Source organism: Nomascus leucogenys, chromosome 24 (genome assembly GCF_006542625.1).
Source record: "Nomascus leucogenys isolate Asia chromosome 24, Asia_NLE_v1, whole genome shotgun sequence".
Lineage (NCBI taxonomy): Eukaryota > Metazoa > Chordata > Mammalia > Primates > Hylobatidae > Nomascus > Nomascus leucogenys.
The window spans coordinates 4,960,738-4,971,981 of record NC_044404.1 but is presented as its reverse complement, the minus strand read 5'-3'; positions in this window follow the sequence as shown (position 1 = coordinate 4,971,981).

The window sequence follows — 11,244 nt, the reverse complement described above, 5'->3', positions numbered from 1 at the left end:
CTACAGAATTTAATTCCCTGAACAGCCTCTTCTGGTCCCAAGGAAGCCGCCCCAGGCAATCGGAGGCCGAGGCTGAGCCTGCTGCTGCTGGGTAATGAGCCGCAAAGCCATTTAACTGGGGCACAAGGAGATCTGAAAACTCGTGGGGCCCCAAAGCTGCTGGCGCTGTGCTTTCTTGTCACTGACATCAGGCATGCATCCTCTCCCTCCTCCTGCCCTGTCTTCCTGCCCACTTGCTGAGAGAGGCCGAGACCTGGGGAATATTTGAAGAGTTGGCCGGGAGGCCTCAGATGATGGGAGATGTCCAATCCCCAGGCCCAGCCTCTGCAGCCTCTCGCCAGCTGCCCACATGCGCTCCTTGTTTTAGAAGTCCAGGCAGGGCTGGCTGGCAGCTAGTGTGAGCTGAGGCCCTCGGGGAGGCCGTCGTCTGCACCCTGGCTCTGCTCGCTGATGCTGCAGGAGCAGATGCCCAGCCTGGCAGATGTGGGCGCTGGAATCCAGCAGGCCCGTGAGGTGAGGCAAGCCAGGCCCACTCCAGCATCCTCAGCCATGCAGCCTGCACTTACAGGGAGCTCGGAAATGGCTGCTTCACAAGGAGCTGGGAAGAAAAATGGGGGCAGAAGGGAAATGGCCTCAAGGAAGTAGGAGTCACCACCATCTGCTGGGGCCCCACTTACCAGAGAGAGGAAGCCGAAGTGCAGGAACCGATCCACTCACAACGCAGATGCGTGTCCTGGCACTGCACGTGAACGGATCCAAACAGAGGGGGACAGACCAGGCCAGATCTTCCCATGACCTTTACCCCCAGAGGGACTTGTGCTCCAAATTCCTGAGCACCCGTAAGGTGCCTGCAACAGATGAGGTGTAAGACTCCGCCCCCGCCCCAGGGTACATGGAATCCACTCGGGGACTGTCTCAGGCTAAACTGTGTCCCTGCCAAATTCATATGCCGAAATTCTAAACCCCAGTTCCTCAGGAGGGGACCTTCTTTGGAAATACAGTCATTGCAGATGTGATTAGTGAAGTGAAAATGCCGTCATTAGAATGGACTTTAACTCATATGACCGGTGCCTGTATAAAAAGGGGAAATTTGGATACAGACATGCATAGAGGGAAGATCACGAGAAGATGCAGGGAGAAGACGGTGCCTACAAGCCAAGGGCAGAAACGTGGGGCAGATTCTCCCTCCAGCCTCAGAAGGAACCAACCCCACTCATACCTTGATCTTGGACTCCCAGCCTCCAGAACCTCAAGACAATAAATTCCAGTTGTTTAAGCCACGTGAGTGTGTGTGTATGTGTTTTTCTTTGGGGGGTGGGGCTTTGTTCCACCTGCCCCAGGACACTAACACAGAAGCAAATGGGAGCCCCCTGAAAGAGAGAACTCACTGCCTGGGTGCCGGACTGAGGGCAGGTGCACAGAAGTGGTGCCAAGAAGCACCTTGTTGCCTGAGAGCTGCCCTCCTGGCCACATAGAAGGCTCCTAAGCCCAGGAGGAGGGAAAGAGGCTGGGAAGGTCAAACCTGAACAGCCCTACCTGCTACAGGTGAGGCTGGTGACCCAGCTGTCCTCCTGGCTGGACCACTGATGCCAGACCCTCTCCACTTGTAAATGCCCCCTCCCTCTCCACCTGCCCTTCCGAGATCTTGCCCACTGCAGCCTCTCTGTCTTCATAGGCCCCAAATACCCTAATGGCCATGAGCCCCTGTTCCCTTCCTCTCCTGGTCATTTATACCTCGTGATCCCACTGGCTTCCAGGGAAGACTTAATAAGGTGTCGGTGACAGTGACACCTCTGCACCAGTTTCCAGAGCCAAGCTGCGATGTTCATTTCAGCAGGTGGTGCCCGGCTCCTGAGCCTGAGTGGATGGGGCTGATTCACTGGAGACCACTTTCCTTGCCATGGGTGCCTTCTCATTTCCCAGTGCTCACTCCTTCGGGTGGTTTTGCAAAGGTGTCCTTCCCCTGGCCACAGGAGATATGATCCATGTTTATGTGGCTCAGAAGCAGAGACCAGCAGCTGCCTCCCAAGGAGGGGAGCCATTGCCCAAGACTTGAACCTGTGCTGCTATGCAGAGAAACAAGTAGGGCTGGGCACTGGCCACTGCAGAGGATACATCAGGGAGAAGGCTGAGCTCCCTCCCAGATCCTGATACAGTGGGAGGGGTCAGGCTCTGCTGGCAAAACTGAAATCACCCCTCACAGCTGCCCAATGGAGGCCTTCGATGCCTACTTAGAGCCCTCTTCCCTCATGTCCTTTCTGAGAATAATGTTCCTCCAACCATGCAGGCCTGGCCTCCCGGCTTTGATCCAGAACGGGCCCATCTCAGGGGATACCTGGGCCTTTGTTCCTGACCACAGCTCCGGAGAGGGAGGGCATAGCTTCTTTTCTGGCATTCCAAGGAGAAAGGGAAGTGAGCGGCATGCCCGTGGTCCTCCGATGGGCCCTGCCCAGTGTGCCCAGCCTGCAGCAACAGCAGAGGGTGGATCAGTATTGGGCTCAGCCAAGCTTTGTGGTCTAGGACGAAGCACTTCACCTCTCTGAGCACTGGCTTCCTCGCTGTAAAAAAGCTCCAAGGCACGTGCTTCTGTGTGGATTGCATGAGAGTTGAATGAGCTCCTATAGGTGGCAGCTGCTCCCAGGACACAGCTCAATGTTTGTTCTCACCTTCTTCCTTAGAAACATCATCCCAGCTGGGCCGGGCGCAGTGGCTCACGCTTGTAATCCCAGCACTTTGGGAGGCCGAGGCGGGCGAATCACGAGGTCAGGAGATCGAGACCTTGGTGAAACCCCTTCTCTACTAAAAATACAAAAAAAAAATTAGCCGGGCGTGGTGGCGGGCACCTGTAGTCCCAGCTACTCGGAGAGGCTGAGGCAGGAGAATGGCGTGAACCCGGGAGGCGGAGCTTGCAGTGAGCCGAGATTGCACCACTGCACTCCAGCCTGGGCGACAGAGCGAGACTCCGTCTCAAACAAAAAAAAAAAAAAAAAAAAAGAAACGTCATCCCAGCTGTATGTGGGGCATCTATGAACCCCCTAATGCACACCTTGTATTTCCCAGCTGACTGAATTCTGACTGTTGGAACTTGAGCAGGAGTGATGTGAGTCACTTCTGGGTGCAGGATCTGGGTGTGCCCTCCTCCTGGCCCTTTTTCATCTGTAATGCTGGAAGTATTAGTGGGACTTTCAGGAATGTCCCTTAAAGGGAACTAAATCAGGTAGAAGGTGCACTTTTTTTGTCCTCCTCCCTCCACCCCTTCCTTTTTCTCTTTGGCTAGAAGAAGAATGTGATGGCTGGAGCTCCAGCATCTTTCTTGGCCTGTGAGGTAACACTAAGAATGGAAGTATTGCATGACATGGCAGAAGTACAGAAAGATATTGGGTCCCTGACGACACCAAAAGCCCTGAGGCAGCCCTCTGTCACCTACCCCTGCAGCTCCTATGTACTTAAGCTAGTGCTATTTTAGGATTTCTGATATATGCAACCAAACTTTATCCTAACTTTTGTGGTCTGTAAAGCCATGTGCACAGTGCCCAGCATATAGTATGCACTGATTAAGTGAAAGTGATTATTAGTAGATTGGACCCATGACTCCATCCTGCCTCTGGTTTAGAAATTTAGAGCCATCCCCATGTGCCCTGCACACATTCCCATCAGTTTCTCAAGATTAGCTGCTGCTCAATTAATATGCAGTGTTTTCCTTGTGTTGTGTGTCTAGCCACATGCTAGCATCTGCAGTAAACCTCCTTTCACAGTTTACAAACTGTCATTTGATTCTAAACTAACAACCATGCAGCTCTCAGAAGTTTGCAGCCCCACTTGCCACCTGAGGAAATGGAGGCCCAGAGAGGTCAATCTGCTGATCCAAGGCCACCCAGTCCCAGAAAAGCCCGTCCATGGCAAGTGTGGGTCTTGGTGCTCTGACTCCATCCCCAGACCTTCAGTGCAGCACTGCCATAGCCCCTTCCATGGGATCCTGACCTCAGGGAGTATTGCAAACAGCAAACACTCGATGCGTGCAAACAGAGTCAAGGCCATGGAGCAACAGGGAAGCAGGGAACCATCCAGGCCAACAGGGCAGGAAGGACAAGAGTGGCTCAGAACAGCCCTGAGAATGACGTGGGCTTGGGCTGGGAGGGGAGAGCAGGACTGTCTGGGTGCCAGCATCCACTCTCCCAGGAAGCAACCATCACTCCCCTTGGGTCTGCAGCTATAGAAAATCCTCGACTGCACCCAACATCCACAGACTCGGCATCCGGGCTTATTTTCACTCCACTTCTCCCAGGCCCTGGCAGGTTTCTCTAATCACAGTCAGAGTCTGGGGTGGGGAGGTCTCCCTGCATCCTGCACATGGAGGTGGGGGTGCCTTGTTCACCAGGTGAAGTCCCTGCCCACCCGGCACTCTTGAAGCCGCTCATGGGAGTCAGGTTGCCCGAGGAAGGGCTGGAGGTGTGGATCCTGTCACTCCGTCCTCTGTCTCTCACAGTCAGCCCCTTGAGAGTCTTGCAGGAAAACCATCTGATGGAAAGGCCATGGGAGGGCCATGATGCATTTGAAGGAACTACCCTAGCCAGGCCGGCTCTTTCTCAGGGGAGTTTGGACAAGGAAAGATGGCGAGAGAGAATGGAGATGAATGACAGCGAGAGAGTATGGAGATGAATGACAGCGAGAGAGTATGGAGGTGAATGACAGCGAGAGAGTATGGAGGTGAATGACAGCGAGAGAGTATGGAGATGAATGACATCCCTTTTAAAGTTTCAAGGTATCACACTCTTCCTACCCTGGAAAGAAAAGCCCCGGGCCAGTGTCTGGTGCACAGAAAGGGCCCCATAGCTGCCGGCCCTGCCCAGTGCTCTGTGTCATTGCTGAGCAACTTTTGAGCTTCCACAAAACCTAGAAGGCGAGGGCTTGAAAACCATCACTTTTGTGGATGCAATTGTGTTGTGTCTGTTGCCAGGTTCACTGGCTCTGGGGCTTTTGAAACTCCATTCTGAGTCTCCTCCAAGATCCAGGAGTGCTGCAGTGCTGCCTGCACCTCAAGGGCAAGATCTGCTTTCGGCATGTATCTTTGGAATAGTCACCCCCGTGGGAACTGGGGCTCCGGTATTGCTGGCAGCTTCCCCCTTTCCTCTCCCATGAACTGGCAGTGAAGGAAAGGTTAGCATATTAGCATCACCACTGTGAGCACAGCCCCTCTGCCTGTCTGAAGGGAGAGAATGATTCATTCCTGCCCTCAGCAGCCCCAGCACTGGGTTTGTGAAGACAGTAATTCTAGTACAGTTTTGTTTCCTTTCATCAGCGTGTTCCTGTTTCTGACCTTTGACACTGCCTGAACTTCAATCAGATCTTCAGAAACCTGCCTCTCTTCTGTACATCAAAAGCACAGACAGGCTGATGGGGGTTCAGGGCACTCAACATATAGGAAACCCTCCTGGCTACGGCCTCCCATCATTTGCAAAGCTGGCAGTGAGACGAGATGCTCCAGCCACTGTGCAGCTGTCAGACTCGAGTCAGAGCTCCACGCCATGGGGAAAATGCAGGAGGCCCTTGGAGGTTGTCAGGCAAATGGGAAGATGAATCTCACACTTAGAAAAGACTGGCATCAGCCCCCACACTTCTGAGATGCCTTGAGCCTTTCAGGAAAAATCCATGAGGAATCAGCTCAGTAAGGTGCGTGGGGGACTGGGGGAGGTACAGACCCACGGGATGTAGTTCCCGGTGGAGGATATTTTCTAGCAGAGATTTAGATGCTGTACCGTATAAGGGGCGGCCAAGATAGAGTGACAGGGGTCAGGTTACACCCCGGCTGAAACAACCTGACAAAGTATATGAAGCAACAGTTTTCAGGACATTGGACATCAGGCAGTGAAGGAAAGTGGTCCCTGAGAAATGAGAAACACAGGAGTGTAAGCCCAAGCTCACCACCTGAGCCGAGTTTCCAGGCAGCAGCACGGGGAGGGGGATGCAGGCAGATCCCACAGCCTCTGAGTTGAGGAAACCCTGCTAAAAAGCCTAGGAAGGCAGAGGCGGCCGCATCAGAGTGCCAGAGACAAGAGAGAAGGCAGAGACCTGCAGATTGGCTGAGGTCTCCCTAACATCTCGTATTGAGTACTTGCCAATGGATGCCAGTGAGACAATGACTTGAGGCCAGGGAAAAAAAACCCTGAAAGAATTAAAGGGGAACAATTCTAGAGCTCCAACCAGATCAACAATAGTGCCTGCTCCCACAAGCCAGCCTGGGAAACCACATAATTGATGAGCCATAGGGGAGAACACTCAGAGGTCCTATGCCTTGGTTATGCCTTGGTACTGGGGCAAAATAGTCCTCGACGAAACACTACCCTTAGCCTGCGTACGAAAGCTTGAAGGCAAGACCAAATAGATCAAACTGTTTCCAAGTAACACAACCATATCCTGGAAAAAAGCACAAGAGTATTTATAGGAACACAAAAATATACAGCATGCAATAAGGCAGAAATCAAATGTGTGGCATCCAATCAAAACTTATCAGACATGCAAAGAAGCAGGAAAATATTACCCAGAGATAGCACAGATTATAGAATTAGTAGATGAAAACATTAAAACAGTTGTTATAACATTATCTCATGTGTTCAAGAAGCTAGAGGAAAGAGACTGAACACAGTCTCAGTATATACAGACACAGGAGGAAAAATACCAAATCAGACTTATAGAGATGAAAACTACAATATCAGTTCTGAAAAACTGCACTGGATGAGATCAATAGCATAATATATATATAATATATATGTTATATTTATATATTATATATAATTTATAAATATAATATATAATATATAGTATATTTTATATATATTATATATTATATTTTATATATTATATTTATATATAATATATTATATTTTATTTTTATATATAATATATAATAAATTATATCTAATATATTACATATAATATAATATATAATATGTAATATATAATATAATATATATTATATGTAATATATAATATAATATAGATTGTATGTAATATATAATATATAAATATTATATATTACATATAATATATATTATATTTATATATATATATAAATTTGAGGGCATAGAAATGTAAGTCACCCATAATGTCATGGGAAGGGGGCTGAAAATAATATACAAAGTATCAATGGACCATGAGACAATTTCAATAGCCTAATATGGATGCAATTGTGGATCTTATTTTTATAAAAGGGAGGGTGGATAGAAAACATGTAAAGGAATACTGGTCTAATATTATTCAAATTTGATGAAAACTGCCAAGAAGCTCAATGACCCCGAGGTACAAGTGTATTAGTCCATTCTCACACTGCTATGAAGAAATACCCGAGACTAGGTAATTTATAAAGAAAAGAGATTTAACTGACTCACAGTTCTGCATGGCTAGAGAGGCCTCAGGAAACTTACAATCATGATGGAAGTCACCTCTTCACAGGGTGGCAGGAGAAAGAATGAGTGCCAGCAGGGGAAATGCCAGATGCTTATAAAACCATCAGATTTCATGAGAACTCACTCACTATCACAAGAACAGCATGGGGGAAACCACCTCCGTGATTCAATTACCTCCCACCAGGTCCCTCCCAGGACACATGGGAATTATGGAAATTACAATCCAAGCTGAGATTTGGGTAGGGACACAGTCAAACCATATCAACAAGCAACATGATAAAAATGACACCAAGGGATATCATAACCAAACTGCAGCCAGAGAAAATGACAAATTGTGTATAGAAATCATAAAAAATTATTTGTATAATTTTTATACAAATTGTGTACAAATCTTCTGTACAGATTATGTACATGTTATGTACAAATTAAAAATTTAAAAGCAAGAGTTCACTAACAATATGAAACCTACAAGAAACTCATTTCAAGTATAAAGACACAAATAAGTTAAAATTAAATGGATGCAAAAAGATATACTAACCATGAGAAAGCTGGGGCGGCTATACAAATGTCAGACAAGTAGATTTTAGAGCAAAGAATACTAAAATAAGGATAAAGAAAGTAATTTCATCACAATCAAGAGGTCAGTTCCTCGAGGTGACATAACAATACTAAACATCCATATACCTAATTAACAAGCTTCAGAATCCCTGAAGCAAAAACTTAAGGAGCTGCAAGGAGAGAGACAAATGGCAATTATAGTCAACACCCCTTTCTCAATAATTGGTGGAACAAATAGACAGAAAATCAATGAGGATATAGAGTAACACTATCACCTGGGTTGATCTACTTAGCATTTAAAAGGCACTCCAACCAACAACAGCACCATGCATGCTCTTTTAAGTGCGCCTGGAAAATTTGCCAACATAGACCATATTCTCATTTATAAAACAAGTTTCCATGAATTTCAAAAGATATGAGTTGTGGTGTGATAGAGTTTGGATGTGGCCCCCTCTAAATCTCATGCTGAAATGTCATCCCCAATGTTGGAGATGGGGCCCAATGGGAGGTGATTGGATCATGGGGCAGATCCCTCATGAATGGCTTGGTGCCATCTCTTTGGTGATGAGTGAGTTCTCCCGAGATCTGGTTAAGTGTGTGGCACTTCCCCCGTCTCTCTTACTCCCACTTTCCCCATGTGCGATGTCAGCTCCCCTTTGCCTTCCACTATTATTGTAAGCAGCCCAAGGCCTCACTAGCAACTGAGCAGATGCTGGCACCATTCTCCCTGTATAGTGTACAAAGCTGTTAGCCAATCAAACCTTATTTCTTTATGAATGATTCAGTCTCATGTATTTCTTTATAGCAATACAAGAATAGCCTAATACATGGTGTTATGATATGTATTGGTTATTTTCCATGGTTCTTGGCTCATAACTCCCATAGCTCTTTTTTTATTTTTTAGAGACAGAGTCTCCCTCTGTTGCCCAGGCTGGAGTACAGTGGCACGATCTTGGCTCACTGCAACCTCCGCCTTCTGAGTTCAAGCCATTCTCCTGCCTCAGCCTCCCAAGTAGCTGGGATTACAGTTGTGCACCACCATGCCTGCCTAATTTTTGTATTTTTAGTACAGACAGGGTTTCATCAAGGTTGGCCATACTGGTCTTGAACTCCTGACCTCAGGTGATCTGCCCGCTTAGGCCTCCCAAAGTGCTGGCATTACAGGAGTGAGGCACCGCACCTGGCCCCATAACTCTTGTCTTTTATCATAAAGCTGGGTGTGTCAGGGCCTCAGGGGCAGGCCTCAGGAAAGAGAAAGTCTGTGACCTTCTCCTGCCCTCATTTCACCTGCTGCAAGGCATGACTCTAATATTCCCCCACCTTTCTGATTGTGGGTATTAAGACTCTCCCCAAAGAGGGTCCCACCTTATCCCTGGGGGAAGAAATGCTAACTGCATGAAGCTTCCATAAAAACCCAAGAGGATTAGGGTGCGGGAGCTTCCGGAGAGTTGAATACTTGGAGGCCGACAGGAAGGTGAAGAACTCATTCACGTGTCCAGAGGGTGATGCACCCCAACTCCAGGGGCAGATGCTCCTGTGCTCAGGACCCCTCCAGACCTTGCCCTATGTATCTCTTCATCTGGCTGTTAATTTATATCCTTTAAAATATCCATATTAATAAATCATTAAGCGCAAGTGTTTGTCTGCATTCTGTGAGCAGCTCTAGCAAATCAATCAAATCCAAAGAGGGGGTTGTGAGAACCCCAGCCTGAAGCCAGGTGGTCAGAAGTTCCAGAGGCCCAGACTTGTGACTGTGGGGAGGGAGGGGACTGTCCTGTGGGACTGAGCCCTCACCCCGTGGGATCTGGTGCTATCTCCAGGTAGACAGTGTCAGAACTGAATTGGAGGACACCCAGCTGGTGTCTGCTGCTTGATGCATGGAGAAAACCCACACACATTTGGTCACAGAAATCTCTTCTGTGTTGACAGTTGTTGTGGTGTGAGAGTAGAGGAAAAACATGATTTGAAAGAGTTTTTCCCTACATGCAAGTCGTATAAAATACATTCATTCTCTGACTACAGTGGAATTCAGCTAGAAATCAATAAGAGAAAAATATCAAGAAAACTCACAAATACTTGGACATCAAATAACATACTTCAAAAGTGCCCATGGGTTGAAGAAAAAAATTAAAAGAAAAACTGGAAATTGGCAATAAAAATTAAACATAACTTATCTAAATTGTGGGATGCAACCAAAGCAGTAACTGGAGGAAAATTGATAGCACTGAAATACCTACTTTAGAAAGAAGAAAGACCTTTAATCTTTGACATCAGCTTCCCCCTTAAGAGATCAGCAAAAGAACAGCAAATTAGACCCTAAGTAACTAAAAGAAAATAATAATGATCAGAGTAGAAATCAATGAAATGAGAAGCAGAAAAACAATAGAAATTGATGAGATTAGAAGCTAGGGTCTTTGAGCAGGTAAACAAAATTTTGAAACTTCTAGTCAGACTGGTCACATAAAATATAGATAAGACACAAATTACCAATATTAGCAATAAAAGAGGTGACACCAAGACAGAACCTACAGAGGGTTACATAAATGTCAGCTACTACTACCCTGTGGGCTCTTCTCTCAGGGACCTCGGAGTCCAGTTATCAGGGGTGGTGTCCAATGCACCCCCATTGCCACCCACCCTGTACCTGGCCCATCAACCTGTGGGCAGCAAGGCTCAACCTGCTGGAGGAATGTGTGAATGGCTGCAGCTGGTCCCAGGATTCCAGGATGATGGAACTGCTGCCTCACGTTCTTGGTGCTGACTTCTTGGCCACCCTGAGCTCCCTTTCTTCTCCCTGGGGATTCTACCCCAGTACAACCTTGATTTGTTTCTGTTTGCCTGGTGACTTGATTTTGCATTTGCTCTTGGGTTCCTCAGGGTTCTCCTAATAAATCTAAGTGGGCGAAAGTGTTGCTCATGGTTACCACCGGAGAGTGTCAGGAGTTGGTACCAAGATGGCACAGTCCCATTCCTCTGAGGAGGCAGGTGTGGAAAGGAGGGTTGCTGGCTTGGGACCCGAGGGAGCGTCCACCTCTGGGAAATGTCCTTTCCTGGGGAAGCAGCAGCTTTGCCTCACACTGAGCTCTGGTTCCTCCGGGAACAGTGACACCTCTAGCCTGTGATTAGACCCACACTATTTCTGTAATGTTTTATTTGCAGACATCTAAGTGTGAAATTCTGATAAATAAAATATGATGTCATCCCCGCCAATCCCCGGTTGTCTCACCAATCAGCCTCTCAAGAAGCAAAGTATGACACACACATTTCACCCACTCTCAGCATC